Consider the following 21308-nt stretch of genomic DNA (forward strand, 5'->3'; position numbering starts at 1 on the left):
ATTACTTTTTATTTAATCTTTTCTTAATACATTATCTTTTAATCCTTTATATAAATCATTGCTGTTTGCCATATTTTTTTAAATTTATTTTATCCCAGAATGAGAACTGGATGCCTTTTTGCTCCATATGCGGTCTACTATACCTGATTTGTCGATTACCCCACGTATTACGGCTTTTCGCTGTTTCTCTCACCTTTGAGAAGTTGTATACATTTACTCGAAATCTCATACACGCAGTTGTTTGCAATGAATCTTTAAGCCGAGAATTATATTTACACCAGGTGTTTTTGGAGTGTTGAGTTGTCATTGATACTGTCTTGATATCATATGAATTGCATACATTTTATTTGGGGGAGATAGGCCTTTCGTGTGCAGTATGCAAACAGTGGTGAGTTTTCAGGTGATGTACAATTGTAAGATAAAGTAAAAATTATAGAGATGATCGATGGAAAATAAGACGACTTAAAAAGGCGCTGCATATTCTTGGTTATAACAAACTTTTAAGTCACCCCAGCGTTGAACTTAACAATATAAGAAAAGCGTTAATTACAAATTCACATTAATCATTCTTAAGTGTAATAAAATAAATATAAGTTTATAAGTTTAATATCTACGATATAAAAGAGTTTACAAGTTTTTAATTTTTGAGATGATGGCTGATGGTTTATCTTATTTGTTTTCGTCTGACTATTGTTCTCACCTTGAGTGTTATTTGTGCGACCTTTCAGTCGGATTGTCCTCAATTCACCCAAGGAGGCAGCACATATGTTAAAAGAGAAATAGAAAAATTACTAAGCAAACAAATTTTTAGAAATCAGTAGCATTTGGGAGCCTCTAATTTAAGAAAAAACAAACAAACATTGTACACCCTTAAAATATCGGCGATAGAAGGGAGATAATCCCCCTGTCAATCTTTATTTGTTAACCAATTTTTCTCACATATTCGAAACAATGACCATAATATAGAGACAAACCCACAGGAATACGAAAACATCTACAGAGCTAGTAACTTTTCTCCTTTCTTTTCTGACAAGCCTTATGAAGGTCGAAGGACAATCCGATCGAAACATTCCACAAATAACACTCAAGATGAGAATAATAGTGCGATCAATATAAATAATATATAGGGACTTTATTATCAATTTACGGCTAATCACATACATTAAAAATCAAGTTTAGCTTTAAGGACAAGTACACAACTTCATCACATATTTAGACTTTTTATCCCCTCTTTAGAACCACTTAAGCTTCTTCTGCACCCGTTTGTTTTTAATGAAAAATGTCCATTAATTTCAAGGGATATAATCTCAAATAGTCATCCCATATTTTCAGATTTGCCCCTCTTAATATGTCTGTTTTTTTCTTCGATTTTTCCTTTCCCTTTCTTTTCCTTTATTTCCCTTCCCCTTTTTCTTCCTTTTTCTTGCTTTCCTCTTTTTATCTCTTATCAAAAGATTAAAAAGAACTGCATCTGATTAAGAAACGGATCACATGCAATTAACCATACTGAAACCAGAAACCTCTTAGTATCGTAAATAGTATGTTTTTAAGAACTTAAAATTAGTTGATGGATTTAATTAAAATGTTAAACATAATAAGTAAGAAATTATATCCCTATGGTTTCCTGATAATTATATTATTTTTATAATTCGCGTAAACTTACTTCTAACTAGATCCCAAAATTAGAAAACTTAGAGTGCAGAGCTACCCCTTTTTTTCCTGCAAAAACATGGCGACTTTTACACTTGACGAAGGTCGGAGGTTACATTGGCCGAAACATTCTGCATATAACTCTCAAGATTAGAACAATTTTTCGATTAATCAAAATAATACAAACATTCATATTTCATCTTGTTAAGTACCACCGATCATTTTATGCACGCACCGGTGTAATGATCGTGATAATCTGATAACGCCTTCTTTTTAAATAATATTCAGAGTTAAGATTGCATTAGACAAAGTCACTCCCAAAATTAGAACATAAAATTATGATTCCAGTGAACATTAACATTTTATTAAGTGCAACTGTTCCATGGTATAAACCGTAAGTATAATGATATCCTATTGTTGCATAGCGGCATGTATATATTTTACGTGTAAATGCATCTGTAGCTAAATGTATGTAAGATGCGTACATAAAAATTCGTTTCATCTAGGATCTATATAAACGTCTGAAGTGTATATATCTATATACGTATGTGTATAATGTTGATCTTTTCTTTGTCGTATAATGTGTAAACATTTAAACAAGCAGTCCAATAATGGGGGACAATAACGTAAAGCGACAGTTCTTAAAAAAAAAGAACAATAACATTTTCCTGTGACGGGTTCATCAGCAAAAGGACACATACCTTATTTTGTTTCTTTTTTTTTCATGATTCTTCCATGTTTGTCACACTGTAACGAATTTCTTCCCTCCTAAAGGAAATCACTAAATCAAAGTTATATTTTAGATAATTTTTATTTACAGTTCATGTAAATTCTCGGAGTCTGCGAACGCTTCTGTGTATCATAAATTTTTTCTATATTGCACCCGTTAGCTTCCTCAGGTTCGAAGCCAAAACTTCAGTGCGCTATCTTACTCCGTGGCTATCTAACTAACTTATCCTTCTGACTGACTGTGTTCTGTCAAACATATGAGCTCTCTTTCTTTGTTTCATTCTCTGACGTCACAAACCAGGGCACCCTTTGTTTAGGTAATTATTATTTTTATGAAACGTAAAATTCCAAACAATTATTGTAAAATTCTAACTGAAAATATGTTTTTGTTTTGCTAATTTACTTATCGTGCTTAAACATTAAATATTTTATCGCGAATTTTTAAATCTGCTATTAAATATTTCTTTTCGATAACAATTGGACAATCACAGCATCACGACGGCAACCCGACGTTGCTCGGCGACCCATTATTCCACAGTATGAATAATAATAAAAAATACTACCCCCGATATTTTTCTAGTATGAATTTTTTTCCAGAAAGGTATAGGGTATTTACAGGAAGAACTACGTGAAGGTTGCCAATATCCTAAATGAAAGTGATTTTGTGTGGAACGAACTGGATTCGAACTTGGAACACACAAGTCGTCAGTTTGTGTTGTTAAACTCAAGATTATCGAATGACAAAAAAATGAGCAAAGGCCATAATCCAACGACACTTTTTCTGGTAGCGAACCAATAATTCTGACTTGATCGAATGTCAAATCTTGGGGTTTACCGTTTGGAGATTACTAACCTCAATAGCATGAGGTTTAATACATATAATAGAGGTTTAATACATAAAATCCTTAACAACTCTCTTGATGTAAGCTGTTAACAATATATAGTTTGAAATCCTCCAAACAGCGAACCGAATTTGGTTCGACATTTATAATGTTGTGTATTTGTTTGCGGAAAGCACGTTCAACATTTCGTTTCATTTTTTTTTATCGATAACTGCTTTCTACAATTGACATTTGCAAATAAAATACGTGTAAATTAATTCTGCTAAATTTCATATTTTTTGCCAAACGTTTACAAAAGAAGTGTGTCTTTGCCAAAAAGTTTACAAAAGAAGTGTCTTTACTGGATATTTATAAAACCAGAGATTAGCGTCTAAATTGAACACCTGTCGTTGGGAGTCGTCACCAAGGTTCGAATTCCTGACCATTTGGTGTATAACGTCAGCCCAGTTAAAACGTTTACGTCCAGCACATTTATTAGTGACATGGCGACATGAGTAGAAGTAGAGATGGAAAGAAAGAAGAATTCTCTCCAGTTACATCACATGCAAAAAAATGGACGACCGAGAAGACAACATCCTTTCATGTCAGAAACATTGTTCATGGAAGATGAGGACTAAGAAACCAAAATAGGGGAAGAAAAGTTAAAAAAAACTTTCCCTTCTCTAAATTATTTCCATAAGAAAAAGGGGGGGGGGAACAAAGTATTCAACTTAATCGAAGTTTTTCAAGGATATTTTGTAGAAAATTGGAGATGACTTCCCCCTCGCATATTTAACCTTTTTTTTTGATTATTTAGACTATTGTTCCCATTTTGAGTATAATTTGAAAAACGTTTCGGTCAATGCAACCTTTGACCTTCTTCAGGTGTATTATGTTGAACCCAGTATATTTCATAATGGCCGTGGTATAGTAGATAAAGTACTTGGTAAAATTCAGTTGTAATCTACAATGTTCTGGGGGTTGATAGTTCAATCTTCAGAGCAGGTGAATACAATTGAGAATTAGGACATTTAACTAGTCCGGGTTGGCAGAATGAGAACATACTACCCTCGTGAAATAAATAAAATATTCCGTTCGGAATCCCGTGCAGAGTCTCGAATTCAACAGAAAGATTCTCGAGTTTGATAAGATACACCCGGAGAAGGTCGGAGATTACGTCGACCAAAACATTGTGGAAATAATACGTATGATGAGAATCCAAATAATACGAATAATCAATCCTCATCTTAAAAAAGTCACACCCATCCTGTAACATAGAATGAACGGCTATATGTAAATACCGAGCCGCGAGTGAAAATAACGTCACGATAAGGAAAAGAATGCAATAAAAAGCAGAGATCATGTTCAATGAGACGATTACGTGAGAGACGTCACAACCGTAATGAGAAGTCACGCGTGACGGGAGAATGAGGAAATAAATGTTGTTGTACGCAAAAGAGAGAGAGAGAGAGAGAGAGAGAGAGAGAGAGAGAGTTGAAAGTCTATCCCATTTTGTGTTGCCTCTTTTGCGACTGAGGCTTTAATATATTGTGCAAAAGTGTTTGTTCCTGGACAATGCTAAAATGTCATCGTTTATCACGCATGGTCCATCGGTCAAGTTTAAACAACAATTTGGTTGGTAAACGCACGTATTAAATGGAAGCATTTTTGTTTAGACACATCCGTGTGTCACGCTTGTTTAAAATCGTTTTGTTTTAACTTGAATTAAGATTTCGTCTACGTATCTATGCATGAAGCTTTACTCGTCCGTGCACTGTCACAAGTTCAAAATATTAATTCCATCGAGAAAAGCGTAAATTGAATGGATACGTCTTGAGACATTATTTTCGTTGTGAAATTTTAATGCTGCAATGTGTTTAGAAGAAAAAAAAAACGAAAATATTTTCTTTTGCATTCTGCCATATTCCAACCGCCCGCACCCTATTTTGCTAACCGCCTGAGGACAGGAAGTCCGACAGCGTTGCTCAATAACAGCAAGGTTCACCGAGGAAGGCCCGCTGATATTTACACTGAAGATGTTGCAACGTTCGTGTCTCAAGGCAAATAATCACATCGCAAAGGAAAACAGTTTCATTGTGCTGTATTTGAAATCCATACTTATCTAAAATGTAGCTTCTTTCAAGAGAGTAAAGACTCACTTTACGGTATACATTATTTTATTCATACATAGATAGCTTCAACTACTTATAGAAAAGCTTTCTTAGAATTCGTTCATTAATCACACACACACACACACACACACACACACACACACACACACACACACACATATATATAGACTTCTTGTCATTTATATATAAATATATATATATATATACTTCTTGTCATTTATATATACATATATATATATATATATATATATATGTATATATAAATGACAAGAAGTCTATATTCCAAATTTTAAGATGTTGTCCAACTTGTTAAAATGTCCAGTTCTTGAGAGCACGTGTTTTATAGCGTAGAATCATTTAATTTTTATGTCGCTGTTTTAATTTATTCTGCCCTAAATCCATCAACTTTGAAAAAGTACAGGAACACGGGCATTATCAAAAAAAAAATTTTTAGAAAATTAGAAAAGAAGTTGAAATTGTGTTTTGTTTTTGGTTACACTATCTTTGAATTAGTAAAAATTGAAATATAATAAAATAAGCATATCCCCCATATATATATATATATATATATATATATATATATATATATATATATATATATATATATATATATATATATATATGATTGCTGCATTTTTCCAGATGATCGCCGTCATATTGAGTTTTACCCATCTCGTCGTCCATGCAATCTTAGATGACTCTGCAATCTCGCAGCAGATTTGCACACCTTGAAGCAGATGCGACATACAAATTGAGCAATTCCAACTGAGTTAACTTCCTCTGGAGGTTGAAGGGGTATTCCTCTGAACAATCATATGTCTTCTCAAACCAGCAGTTGACTTGCAAACTCTGCTGCATATTAAACAGATCGTTTGGTTCGGATTAATAAGCACAATAATAACCTGAACAGGAGTTTTGTGTGATACATAAACACACACACACGCACGCACGCACACACACATAGATAGATAGATAGATAGATAGATATAATGATAAATATTTTTATTTATTCCATTCATATATGTTTCGTCTTTATAAGACTTATCAATGTGACTATATAACCTTTGGGTTCAAAGTCCAGATAAAAGTCATTTGATTTCAAACCAAGGTCCAATTTAGACAGTAAAAGATATATATATATATATATATATATATATATATATATATATATATATATATATATATATATATATAAAAATTTAAAGGAGATTAGAATAATAGTCTAAAGAGCTAAGTGTATTTTAATGTAATAGTGAAATTACTAGTTTAATTAAAATACAGGAAATGCTCATTGTAATTTAGATATATAATAAGCTCGATAGTTAAATGTCCTAGAGCTAATTCTACGTGACTTCATGTATACCACAAATAAAAAGCACGGATTTCCGAAACGATCGTACAGATAATTGACTTTGTTGTTGTTCCTTCTTATGAAACTGATTTTTAGTTTAATTAAATTTTGATTTTTAAATTTAATTTTGATTTTTAAATTTAAAATTTTTTAAAAATTTTTAAATTATAAATCACATTACTTAATATATATATATATATATATATATATATATATATATATATATATATATATATATATATATATATATATTGATACCAACCCGGGAATTTCTGCGACTCGACGCGCTGAATATAGCGCCTAGCCTTACCAATTGGTCAACTATCAGGCTTATTTTTGCTTTGCTTCCATGATCTGGCGAGAACCGTTGAATCAACGTGATTGTACCGTAGAATATATACTCTCAGGTGTGAGTATATATTTATATATGAAACAAATTAAAGTAGTAGCCAATTACCGTGATAAGGGTCCAATATATCTTCTTAAGAATTCAGAAAACAATTTGTCTCTTATATCACGTATATAACTGTTTTCATATAAATATACATGTAGCCCACTTATGAGCCGTGATACAGCGAAACGGTACTATGTCTGGATATATATAAATATATATATATATTTATATATATATAAATATATATATATATATATATAAATATATATATATATATATATATATATATATATCCTATTATGTACCTGTTTTCATGTATGTGGTCTGGAAAACCTATCCCTATAATGAAGCATATAAAATATATTTTATTTATATTCTAGTAATCAGGAAAAGATAACCGAAATGAAAGAATAACAACCATCGAAATTAAGTTTATATATAGATATGAAAACATTTGCCTGTATAATTACTTCAGACATCGCAGTAGAGTAGAAAATATAACTCCTAGTATACCACTTTTCGTTAAATCAGATAAATAAGCCTGTATATCTGTTTAGTAACTAATTTGACCCTATGGACATATATCTTATGCACAAAAAACAAACAAATAAATAATTTAAAACAAATGAACGAGGAATAAAATAAATAAAATAAATAAAGAGATCTTATAAATAAAATAAATAGATTATGAAATCGTCGCCAGAAAAAAAAAACAATCATAAATAACTAAGATAGGGAAGTAACAGCAATGAGGGTATAATATTACTTCAGATCAAAGCGAAAACTTAGGCCAATAAACAACCGCCAAGTTAAAATAATACCAATACCTACCCGCTGCGACAATTTAACCACACTAGATCGTACTCCCCCCTTCATTCATTCCGCATCCCTACTCCCTTTCTTTTCCACACCTTCCCTCCAAAACCTACACTGCTCATATTCATAAAGTATACACCTTACTTTCTTTCAAAACGTAAACCACACCCGAATATATTTTATAAAAAACGCATGAAATCTTGACTCATTTCAATATCGCCTCTTTTTGTCCGATGAATCGGTCTCTTTGAATTGGAATTCCACTGAAACATGTATGCACAAATGTAACGAAAATGTTTGCATAATAAACAGACTTTATATATATATATATATATATATATATATATATGTATGTATGTATATATGTATGTATCCAGAGAAACATAAATACACATTTTAAGACATTGTAATTGTAGGATTAAATATAGTAAATAATAAAAAAAAAATATGAACAATATGTACTTTTTTAGTAAATATTTATTTTAAACTGAGGTTTTCAAAAATAAAAATAAAAATAAAGTTCTATATTTATAATAAAATATTTTTTCTCTTTCATTTTCGGATTCATTTTGTCCAGTAAGACAGTATTCAGATTTGTGTGACGTAAGTTAAATCATATCTATCAGAGAAAGAAATATTTTACTATGGAATTTTATCCTGAAAATCTCAACATCAACAAATACATTTTATTTATTTATAAAACAATATTGTTCATAGTTTGTGGCATTCACTGCTTTTCTCTTTCTCTCTCTCCCTCTCTATCTCTCTTTTTCTTTTTTCTCTCTCTCATATATATATATATATATATATATATATATATTGTTTAACGTTTTTAATTTTTTCTTTTTCATTCTCGCTCTCTCTCTCTCTCTCTCTCTCTCTCATCTATATGTATATATTTAACGTTTTTAACATTGTCTCTCTTTCCTGCTCTTTTCCATATTATATTATGTTATATTATATTATGTTATATTATGTTATATTATGTTATATTATATTATGTTATATTGTGTTATATTATATTACGTTATCTTATATTATATTATGTTATATTATATTATATTACGTTATATTATGTTACATTATATTATGTTATCTTATATTATGTTATATTATATTATGTTAGCAGTGCACTTGACTTATTAATTGATCGTACTATTATAGTGTCACAATTATATAGAGAAATGTACTTACAATCAACTTAAAATGAATATTATGAATGAACAGTGTTTCTATACGTAATGTCATATTGCGAACGTGTTTAGGTTATGCGTCAGTTCACGATGGGATATTGATGACTACCAGTGTTTTTAACTGTTGCTGTCCTACTTTGACTTATTTTGTCCATATGAGTTGAATATACTTTATTCCTGTAAATGAATAGTAACATTTAATGCTGCTAAGATTAAGCTTATTTCCTTTCACAATTACAAGAAACCTTTTCTACCGTCGATAACCATGAAAATAACACGCAATCTGAAAGTTCTTCCTTCAGACTCATCGGCTTTATATTCACAGGCAAGATGAACTACAACAAATATATGTAAACATTGCAAATGCTGCTGCAAATAAGGTGTCTTCTCTTCACGGTGCTTGAAAATTATTCACACCTGAAGGTATCCTGTAACTTTAAAAATATTATCATTCACCTATGCATTGCCGTCACATCTGGCTGATGAATCTACTGCTTGTTTCTCCTTTTTGGACAGGGTATAAAATGTCTCCAATCTAATATATCCTGCACTATCAACTAGGTCTCAACCCCTGTCTCATCGCCTCATCCTGTGCCTGTTTTTAAGTATTTTAATAGAATGTGCTCTGATGAACTTATCGCACTTTGGTTTATGGTATAATGTTCGAAAGAATGGTATCCTATTATTGTAAGCTTTTCAAGGGAGAATATACTTTTCTGTTAAGGGAATTACGGTTTCTTCGTTCTGTTTATCTTCTGAGTCTGAAAAGATGACTATGTTTAGAGACGCGTTCGATGTCGCCAAAGAGTCAAATTTGCTTGCCGTGTTTACGACGAACTGTTTCTACTTAAACACCAACATTTCCTATCGGTTCTATATTTTTCGACCACTCATCTGTAACCTCCAAATAGAATGATCTCCAATCTTTCATGGATAAATCTAAATTAGTTGTAACTCTCTTGTGACTCCATGATTGACTTCAAAAGTTATTCACGAATAACACTATTTTCCTGGCAGGAACATGTATCTTCACTATAAAAAATATTTGTCTTGTTGCTTACAGTGAAGTCACACTGCTTTCATTTTTTCATCTTCGGAATTACGAATTTGTTCATGCAGCGCCACATACCATTTTGGCTTCCAAACGAAAAAGGATTATTGTACTTAGGGCAGTATATATGATGTGGTAAAACACCATGAGACTCCAAAAGGTTTTCGCTGTTTTTTGTTATTTTATTCAGCTGCTACTGTGTAATTTTTCCACGTATAAAACTGACAGAATTCAATTTTATGAATGCAGGTTTTACTTAAAAAAAGAAAAATCCTGAATTTTTTTTGCGCATGCGCATAGCTTTGACGAAACATATATTAATACCATCTAAAGTTTTGCGCATGCTTCCTCTTTACAAAATGGCTGTTGTAGATATAAAAATATAATCGCAAGAAACAGGTAAATTTGCGACGGATTTAAATGTCATATTTTTCAGTGGACCCGAAAACAATTAAGAACTAAACTAGAGTGCTCAGTATTCTGTTGAAGTGGAAAGTAACACTTACCAAATATAAAAAAAACAAGTCTACAAATATAAACCTCGAAAAATTATACTAATGCTAAAATAAACCAAATTTACACAAATGAATTGGTTAAAAACCATTTTATAATAACGAAACATAAATTATGAGAAATGGTAAGAAAACAAGAGAAAATCGTATGGTGAGAAAGAATCAGGCTTTAATCCATTTAATTTTGTCTTCAAATATAAAAAAGGGGCTCCTTCAGTCTTTAAAAGACTATGGATACTCACGGAGGGGTGCGTGCGCGTGAAATTTTTGTGGCAGGACATTGTACATCTCCTGCCACACTTCTCCATTGTTAAACACCAGTGGCAAGTGAAGTGTGTGTACAGGACGACTGGAAACAAATGCCGAGATAAACGGAGAGCACATACAGCGTCTAGAATTCCCAAATGGTCATCCATCTGGTACTAACCAGGTTCGACATTGCTTAACTTCGGTGATCTGACGAGAACCGGTGTATCAACGCGATTATGTCGTATATAAAACTACATTAATTTTATAGTAATTTACAGATAATCACAGCGTTGGCGTGGTTCGCATAATGTAGTTTTCTGCAACAAGAATAACGTAAATTTGTTGCAGAAGAGGGTTGACTTGTAGGTGGCAGAGGTGGTTCTGTAATGGCCTGTCAGCTGTCTGGGCTTGCAAGGATGACGTCAATAGAGGCCGAACCAAGGAGAGTTGGTCAAGTCAACGATCCTGGATCAAAGTGCGCATAGAATGACGTCAAAGAAGTTCAAAATGGGGAACAGGGAATTTCCAAGGATCGGTACCAACGGGACTGACCAACATTTCAGACAATGCGTAGAGAAATATTCTGACGTCATCTCTCCCAATAAAAGAGAAGAAGCGGCGACTGCGGGCAGGAAAGCGAGCACCCAGCCTTTCGCCCCCCCCCTCCCAACCTTGTGACCTCAGATCGAAATCCGACTGATTTAACAACTTGCAGGCGCCTTATCCGTTAAGCTATCAGCGCAAACTTACTACAACCAGTGAATTCTAAACGTTAATGTTAAACATTTGTAGCAGAAAAGAACAATCCATTCTTTTACGCATTATTACGACCGGTTACTGGGGATCTAACTCACGAGAGTGATCAACGCACAAATATCTAGCACATATAAAGCCTTTCAATGATAGATTACATGTAGCTATTTGGATTTCTCTCTCTTTCTATGTACGTGTATGCATGTATATGCATGTACAAACACACACACACACACACACACACACACACACACACACACACACATATATAGATGTTTTGCCAACCATTCAAAAGAACTCTGTTGTTTATAAATTCGTTTGTCAGTGTGGAGCTGACTACGTTGGCAAAACGTCCCAAAGATTAGAAATGAGAATATCCCAACATATCCCTCGGGATATTCGACTACACCAGGTTTCGAGAGCATCCGGGCACTCCCAGGCTCATGAGTCTGCCATTGGCGATCACCTGTTGAGTATAAATAGGTGTGCCGATCAATATTCCGATGGGTGGTTTTCTGTTTTATACAGTGCTAGGTCGAACTATCATCTCAATATCATTGAGGCGTTAGTTATTAACAACTCTCGACCTAGCCTGTGTAGACAAAAGATTCTTAGACATCAGTTGGAGATATTCATTGATTTAAAACCACCTGAACAGTGAGATTTTTTTTTTTTTTTTTTTCTCCACTGTTCTTCCAACTGTAACCAAAATTCCCCTCTTCCCTCATTCGTTTTCTTAGTTTTTAATCTATCATTCTGACGTTTCCTCTTAGAGGGTCAGATGATAAGGCCTTAGGGAAAATTTTAATTTCACCTGCCCATTTCTTGTTTTTTTTTTTTTTTTGGTATTTAAATTAAATTATGTTTCCTCTGAAATTTCTCCTTCCATTCTGCTGTACCAAAAATTTACTTATATATATATATATATATATATATATATATATATATATATATATATATATATATATATATATATATATATTCAATTTTCACCCCAAACAAGGCACAGTGTCACTTTGAAGTAGGGGCTACTATCGGGGACATAAGTTGCAGGGGTATTATGAAGGGAGATAATCAGCAATATATCTGTTCACATTGCTACATAGGGGACTCATATTGAAGGATGACGAGATATGCATATTCGTAATGCTGTCGTTCGACCTTCACCTGACAAATTCCATCGTTTTGATTTTAAAACTTTTGCACTGATTTTCCCCGGCTAAAACCCAAATGTAAAGTTTTGCATGGGTTCGAATACCCTATATATAAAGTTTCATGCCTGTAGACGAAAAATAGATAAATGAGTTTGGTAGGTAAAATTTTTAAACAAATATATATATATATATATATACGTATAAATATATAAAGAAAGAGGTCTGTGTTTACTATAAGCTTTTTACGCAAATATTATGCAAGTATAAATCATGTAGAATATCTGCATGAATATAATTACACGTAATAGGTAACTAAAGATCATCATCCCATTAGAAAACCGAAAAAACTAATAGGGAATTAGTTAAAATGAATGTTTAAAAATATATGCAAATTAGCTAGATCTTTTGTAGACGAATACAATTCCACGACCCATATATAACAAGTTGTACTTTCTTTTTAAATAAATAGAAAAAAAAAATTATAATACGAATATCAATACACAAAAAAAATTATAGGAGTATATATATATATATATATATATATATATATATATATATATATAGTCTATGCTATTAATATAAATCTGTATAAATATATGTCTTAGCTGACGAGAGTGACGTCATGATTAAAAAATACTGTCTGGAAATTATTCTAGCTAATTAATGATGAAAACAAATTGAGAGCGATACAAGTTTTGCCGTTTTGTATGTATTTTCATCTGATTCCTATTTTCATAAATTTTAATAATCTAATATATAAATGGCTGTATGTCGGCTGTCTGTCGCTCTATCTATCGGCTTGTCTCCATATTTTCCAACTCTATCTCCACTTAAACTAAAAGATTCCGAACGGAGGTAGAGGTCTCAAATGATTGGATAGTTTACGGGCCATTCCGTTATGGGTCTTTAGTCGGCTAAAATTGTTTTGAACGGGTCAAAAATTGAAAGAAAAGCGTGAAACGTTTTGTACAGTCATTTTATTTTTTAATTTTTAATTTTTAATCGGTTTACATGCGTGTCACGTCGGTACAGTGGTAACGTCACCAGCTTTGAATGCTACGGTTTCGATTCTAGCTGATGGAACCTAACTACTTTTTTTACTTTTGAAATTACGACTTTTATAAATATACGAAATCTGGACAAACTAAAATATCATATTTAAGCGTATTTTACGCCCGGCACCCCCTGCTAGAATTTAATAACCAGAAAACTTAAAACTATAGCAGAAACTTAGAAATAAAATGTCATAAAAGAAAAACATGTAGAAATCCTAGAATTATCATGTTAATTAGTGAAAATTGCAATCGTGTTGTCGACCAGCAAAGTTGATGACGTCATGTAACTAGTGCAGTAGCTGCAGCGGAAGCGCATCTTTCTCATTGATTGTTTATTTCAACGACATGCGTCCGTTTTATCCTGCGATATACACATGGATGTTTCTCATTTCGTGAAAAAGTTTCAGTTTTACATACGTCCTTCTATGTCGCTTTATCTCTAATTTGTTTGAATTTGTATTTTCGTCCATCTGTCACGTTCCATTATTTTTTATTGTAATCCGTTGAGAAGAGTAATTTATATATATTTTTTATTTATTTGCGGAATATTGTTCTCATCTTCTTAGTTGTTGTTGTTTCACGGCGTTTCGTTAACTATTCTTCTGGTCTTCGTCGGGTGGTTAACAACGACGGATAGGAATGCTGAGTCTCTTAATTGTATTCTCAGTAATTACTGCCTTCCATAGTTAATTGTATTTTCAGTAATTACTGCCTTCCATAGTTAATTGTATTCTCAGTAATTACTGCCTTCCATAGTTAATTGTATTCTCAGTAATTACTGCCTTCCATAGTTAATTGTATTCTCAGTAATTACTGCCTTCCATAGTTAATTGTATTCTCAGTGATTACTGCCTTCCATAGTTAATTGTATTCTCAGTAATTACTGCCTTCCATAGTTAATTGTATTCTCAGTAATTACTGCCTTCCATAGTTAATTGTATTCTCAGTAATTACTGCCTTCCATAGTTAATTGTATTCTGAGTAATTACTGCCTTCCATAGTTAATTGTATTCTCAGTAATTACTGCCTTCCATAGTTAATTGTATTCTCAGTAATTACTGCCTTCCATAGTTAATTGTATTCTCAGTAATTACTGCCTTCCATAGTTTTGTTCGCCATGTTTTGGTCAACTAATCATCTGGACGGCTTTGGGTAGGATTGAAACCGTTATCTTCAGACAATGCGCACCTGGAGCATGCTCAACACTTCTATTCACTGCGCCACGGCCCCCAAAGCCGGGCAGAGGATTAGTTGGCCAAAATGCACTGAGAAAACAACAACTATGGAAGGCAGTGATTACTGAGAATACAGTTAGGAGACTCAGCATTCCTATCCAGTCGCGTTTAACCATCTGATGAAGACCAGAGGATTAGTTGGCTGAATCGTGGTAGAGCAACAACTATAAAGATGAGAATAACAGTCAACAAATAAATAAATAAAAAAAGGAACGTTCCAGTTTGAAATATTTTCGTAGGTCCGTCACACTTAAGTTTGAAACAATATTTTTGTTGGTCTGTTGCAGTTAGAGTTGAGATCGTATTTTCGTCTGCATATCAGGGTTACGATTGAGATTTGGGTCTGTCATGCTTCAGTTTGAAATAGTATTTTTGTCGGTCTGTCATGCTTCAGTTTGAAATAGTATTTTTGTCGGTCTGTCATGCTTCAGTTTGAAATAATATTTTTGTTCGTTATCATAAAGTGTGAAATAGCAATTTTCCTCGGCCTTTCGCACTTCCATTTTCTAAATGACTTTTCAGCATCATTTTCAGCTTTTTCTGATTGTTTTTTTGTTTTCATCTTTTCATTCTTTCTTGTTGGTGAACGGTGTTTCATCGCACATTGAATATGTTTATCTTTTTCATGGACGCATCAGTACATCTCCATAACAGGCTCTGTCTGTCTTCCGATCAGCTTCACTTAAATTCGAAATGTCATTTTTAGCACTAAATTGAATTCACACATCTTATATCAACAGCATCTCTTCGCACATTTGAACTTTGCATTTTGAAATTCTATTCGCCACTATACCAATAAAAGAACGTTCACTGATAACTGAATGTCTTCTTTTACGCTGAAAGTAATTTTAACACAGATTTATATACATCCGTGTTAATTGGATTCAACGGACTACTGTTCTCATCTTGAGTGTGATTTTCATAACATTTCGGTCGATGTAACCTTCGATTTTCTTCGGGTGTATCTTGTCAAACTCGGTAATGTTTGTGTCGAACTTTAGAATTTGGACGGAATTACGAACAGAACCCTTTATTTACTTCATGGGGGTAGCATGCTCTTGTTCTGTCAGCCATGACTTGAAAAAGCCTTAACTAATTCGAAATTGTATTTTGATATCGCCCGCACTGAGGATTGAACCTTCAACCTTAAGAAGAGTATAGGTTACAAGTAGATTTTCCCAAGTCTATATAATACACTGATGAATTTATAGATAATTAGATCGATTAAGTTCGATTTAAATGGGGATGAGTGTAATATAGTAAATACAAACACATGGGACTATGGTTCGATGCTCGATAATGTTGAACGAACGAGGTAAATATTACACGACGAGAAAGCATTCAATTCTGTATTAATACAGTGGAGACTCAAGATTAAAAATTAATTAGTTTTCACATCACGTTTCGTAAATTGAAAATTTCATAAGCAGAGTTATTCGTATCTAGAGGTTCCATTGTATATACAATAATGTAAGCGCGATTACTGAAACGATTGTTTTGTCAGACCGTTTAGTTTGAAATATTTTTGCGAGGCATTGCATGACGTCGCATTGGAAGGGGAACAGACATTGGATTAATAGTGACAAATGAAAACGAGATAATAATAAGGGATGTATTTAGTTTGATTTGATTTTAAACAAAATGGATAAAATTCGGTGGATTTGGTTGTTGGTTGGTTGTTTTTGTTTTACGGCATATCAACGATTTTCAGGTTATTTAATGCCGAATCCGGTGATTTTGAAGAAAATCTTGTTAATAGAATATATTTGTTTTTTGCAAGTCAGTTTCTATTTAATCCATAGTTGGGACCCTAATAGGTACTACCACTCCGGGTCAGAGTGGACCTGAGAGCAATGGCAATTAAAGGGTTGCTCCACACTCCCCAAAGCCCGCAAGCTGGGGCCTCACCATCGGATATAGTTTAAGGTCATATCCAGGACCCCCATTGAGGGACTTTTACCCTCTGCAGGGGGGGGGCAGTCGGTGTATTCTAATGCTCCACCGACAGAGCCAAAAATGCGGCGGAATTTTTCGTAGAGAATTCAGATAACTCTATTTATTATGAATTTCTTTGAAACATAATCAATGAATAAACCTATACATATATATATATATAAAAGTGAGAATGTGTGTGAGGACAATTCTCAGTATATATACCAAAAGAATATTTTATCCATAGATTTTAAATTTGGGTATATAGGGTATTCGGACGTATGGAAAACGTTTTGATCGGTTTTTATTTAGACACAAAGGGCTGCTAAGGGGTTAAAATTTAAAAACTAGTACGTGAGGATCATCGGATTTTTATCTATCAACTCAGATTTCAAGAATGTCATTTCACGAATGCGCATACGTGAATCTTACATGACATATTACTTACGTAAAGAATAAGTAGGTTTGAAAACATTTTTAAAGAGCCTGTCAAGCTGGTCTAACGGTTATCGTACTTTACTCACTATCTTTAGGTTTTGGTTTCGATCTTAGCTAGAGTATGTTTTACTTATAAGAAGTGAACTTTTTAGATAGAAACATAAATCTCGCAGGCACGTTTCAATTTTCTTGCGTTTTTTACTTCATTTTTAACGGGATTTTACGTTACATTTAATAATTTCGGTATTTTTATTTTTAATAAAAGAGAACTCTGCAATAATTAAAATATAATATTTATGCGTAATTTACGACCGGGCAACGCCGGGAGACCTGCTAGTATTCTCTGAAATTTACTTTCGTTGAACTATTTTAAAGGCCTTTTCTCAGGTATGATATGGAAACAAGCCTCTATTTGAAAATTTAGGATTTCAGATTTACATTAAATTTTGATCCGTAGTCACACAACATATTAATCAAGATTCTCCAAATTTCAGTTTTTTCATAAGTCTTCTTAAATTTGAGACATTTTCTATTAAAAATATCATGTAACGAATTTTATTAAAAATTGGAATAAGGATTCTAGACATAAAGTCTGATAGCATTTACTTAGTAAACTGACCCTTTTAGGTATTTTCTTCATAAGTTAGTATATAGTATAAGTATGTTTATTTCAAAGTGTCACAAAATGTATTTTCACAATTAAACACTATACAAAATGAAACTATTTCTAGAGGATGGAACGATAAAATTGTCGCCCTCAAAAGACGAAATGATTCCATTTTTGTTTTATGAAAACCGTTTTTTTTTTTGTTTTTTTTTTTTGCTGCAGACAAGCTACTACTTGGCCAGTTGTGTACAAATCCCAAGAGCGATAGGAACCTTCCATTATGTCTGAAAGTGACACAATATTCAACGAGCTAGATCAGAGATCCGCTGCTGTACAACTCACGCTCTCTACCGATCCAAGTTATGAAAAAGGACCATTGCCATCATCCTCAAAATGTATCGCTGGATTGCTTCGAATAGCAGGGATGTGTCCAAAGAAATGAAAATAAAGTTTCCGGCCACGGTTATGGTCTTTGGTGAGGTTTGTCCCTGAATGTGCTAAAGAGTGTTGTGATTCCCTAGTGCAATCAGGTGGCCGCTGGCAGACCTTAGTGTGGTAGCAGGACAGCGCCGGCCCACAAGTCCACATGGGCCTTGGCTTCAGAAGGAGTGCTACGACTTTGTACCCTTCTCTCACTGATTCCATCCTCCTCTGACTTGAAGCCGCTAGACGACTTCGTTTGGTCATACATCGAAAACATCACCGACATAGCCTTCCAAACACTAAAGCCAGCTTGGCCACCGCGATCCGAAGAGTATTTGCTAAGCTCTCGCCAGCACTTGTAGAAAAGGCATGCTCCCAGTTCAGGACCTGTATAGAGGCGGTAATTGAGGCTAAAGGCGGCTACATTTAGTAAATGTCAGCTCTACAACATAATCAAGTTACCTGAATTGATTTTGTCAATAAAAGTTTTAAAATAAAGTTGTGGTGTTTTTTTTTTCTTTACGGCGACACTTTTATCGTTCCACCATTTATACAAATAGAAAGTATTTCTCTTTACCGAAACATTTTAATCGTTAATGTTTAATCTCTAAACAAACCAATGTCAGATTTCGCATCAGCAAGTTTATATGAATGTTTTGTTTGAAATTATGTTTTTTATGATTTAAGTTTATTCGAGTGTTTTGTTTGAAATTATGTTTTTTATGATTTAAGTTTATTCGAGTGTTTTGTTTGAAATTATGTTTTTTGTGACTTAAGTTTATTCGAGTGTTTTGTTTGAAATTATGTTTTATTATAATTTGAGGGAAGCGTGCTATAATTTAATTAGGTGTATACAAAACTGAAAATCTAGGCGAACAACACGCTTTGGCATGCATGGAATCTCTTAGACAAAGTTCTTCTTTCTAAACAATGGATTATCAGTTAATTAGCAGAACTGTTTTATTGATTATATAGTCACCAAAGTGCATCTTTTATCGTTTTATCAGTGTTTTTTTTATGGGGAAAGATAATAATGAACCTGAATTCATTATTGATTAAAAATTAGTTGTTTCCTGATATTTCATTGCGATTGTTTCCTCCCAGAAGAGAAAAAAAAACATGTATTCAACAGAATATAATAACACTAACCCTAACAATTGCATAGTACCATAGCACTGTATACGGCATAATCACGTTGACACACTGGTTCTCGTTAGATAATCGAAGTTAAGCAACATTGAGCCTGATCAGTTCCAGATGGGTGACCATTTGAAAATACCAAGCATTGTATGTAGAATGGCGTCGACACTTCCGGTAGTTTTTACATCCCAACTGTCTCGACCATGTCCTGCCGCTGGACTAGACTTGTTGGTACACGAGTGAGATTGACTCTGTGCAAACCTGCTTCACGTTAAACAAACTCCCAGTAGTGTCATTCATCACCTCTAATATAATAAGATTGTCTTCGTCGTTCTCACGGACGCACACTTTTGTATCATAGTTTAAACCAGGAGTGAAAGATATTTAATATCACTTCGATTCGCTGTACAGTTTGATATGATAATGATTAAATCTGATATGACTGTAATACGATGAAACCACATTTATATAATTTCTCTTTGCATATACAGCACAATCACGGTGACACACCGGTTCTTGCCAGATCACCGAATTTAAGCAATGATGAGCCAGGTTAGTACCAGATGGGCGACGATTTGGGAAGAAAGGGCGTTGTATGTACCGCGCTGAGTCGTAGAAACTTTCAGGTTGGTATCTGGGATCACTGGGAGAGATGCACTGCCGAATCAAGATGGAAAGCAACGAGAAAATATCGTCTTTACTTGTCTTCCCAAGATCACCATGGCTCTACAATTTGGAGAGCCGTTGTCGTCAACGTTGGCCGCTCATGCTTATAATGATGATGCTGATGATGCTAATGATGATGCTAATGATGATGCTGACCTTTGCATAAAAACAAGACGCGAGGGCTGTTTAATAAGTAATAGACCTGCCGAATGTCTCATAGTCGTAGCCAGAGCTATGCATTTATCGTATCGTTTAATGTTGCTCTGGAGATCATTTTTTTTTTTTTTAGAGCACGCGTAACTTCGGAAACTAAGGTTGCATCATATGCTTTGTTTTATTAATCCTTATTGAATGAAAGGAAATAGTCGAAATCACTTTCTTTTTTTTTTTTTGTCGAAGAAAAGTTGCACCCCTTTGTATAAAAACCAACAATATAAGTTACTTTTTACATAAGACGAATTATTTTATTTAATTTTTTTTTACTTAATTTATTGTAAAATTAACAAATGGACTTCACTAGTGTTATACATACTTTATTCTCTTTTTTACGACTTCCCCACACTGGCCACCATGTCAAAATGTTAAAAATTAAACTTCATCCGACTTCAGCTCAATCGTAAAAATCTGTTTTCAGTCATAATTTTTGTGCTTCTTAACAGCATAGTCTGCAAGGATCCGTGGCGTAGTGAATAAAAGACTTGGTAAACTTCAAATTGTAAGTTTTTTTTTTTACACAGTGATCACCACTTATCAAGGCCCGGAAGCCACTCGAATAAGTTACGCTTTTCTAGAGGTTGAAGGTTCAATCTTCGATGTAGGTGACAATAAAAATACAATTTCGAATTACTTAGGATTTCTACCAAGTCATGATTGACGAAACGAGAATCTGCTATACTCATGGATTAAATAAAAAACTCTATTCAAAATTATGTGTAGATTCCCCGGATTCGAAAGAAAATTTCCCGAGTTCGATAAGATAGACCTGAAGAAGGTCAGAGGTTACATCG

The 21308-nt window shown here is 33.5% G+C and overlaps 1 protein-coding gene and 1 pseudogene across 1 annotated transcript in view; one reads left to right on the forward strand and one right to left on the reverse strand.

Annotated features, from left to right (window-relative positions):
* LOC145277050 (rho GTPase-activating protein 6-like) overlaps window positions 1-21308 on the forward strand; it is an 840447-nt gene that overhangs the window by 37965 nt on the left and 781174 nt on the right. The window lies entirely within an intron of this gene.
* LOC145277144 (5S ribosomal RNA) lies at window positions 11029-11145 on the reverse strand (annotated as a pseudogene).

Source organism: Euprymna scolopes, chromosome 5 (assembly GCF_053919585.1).
Source record: "Euprymna scolopes isolate OS-2025 chromosome 5, ASM5391958v1, whole genome shotgun sequence".
NCBI lineage: Eukaryota > Metazoa > Mollusca > Cephalopoda > Sepiida > Sepiolidae > Euprymna > Euprymna scolopes.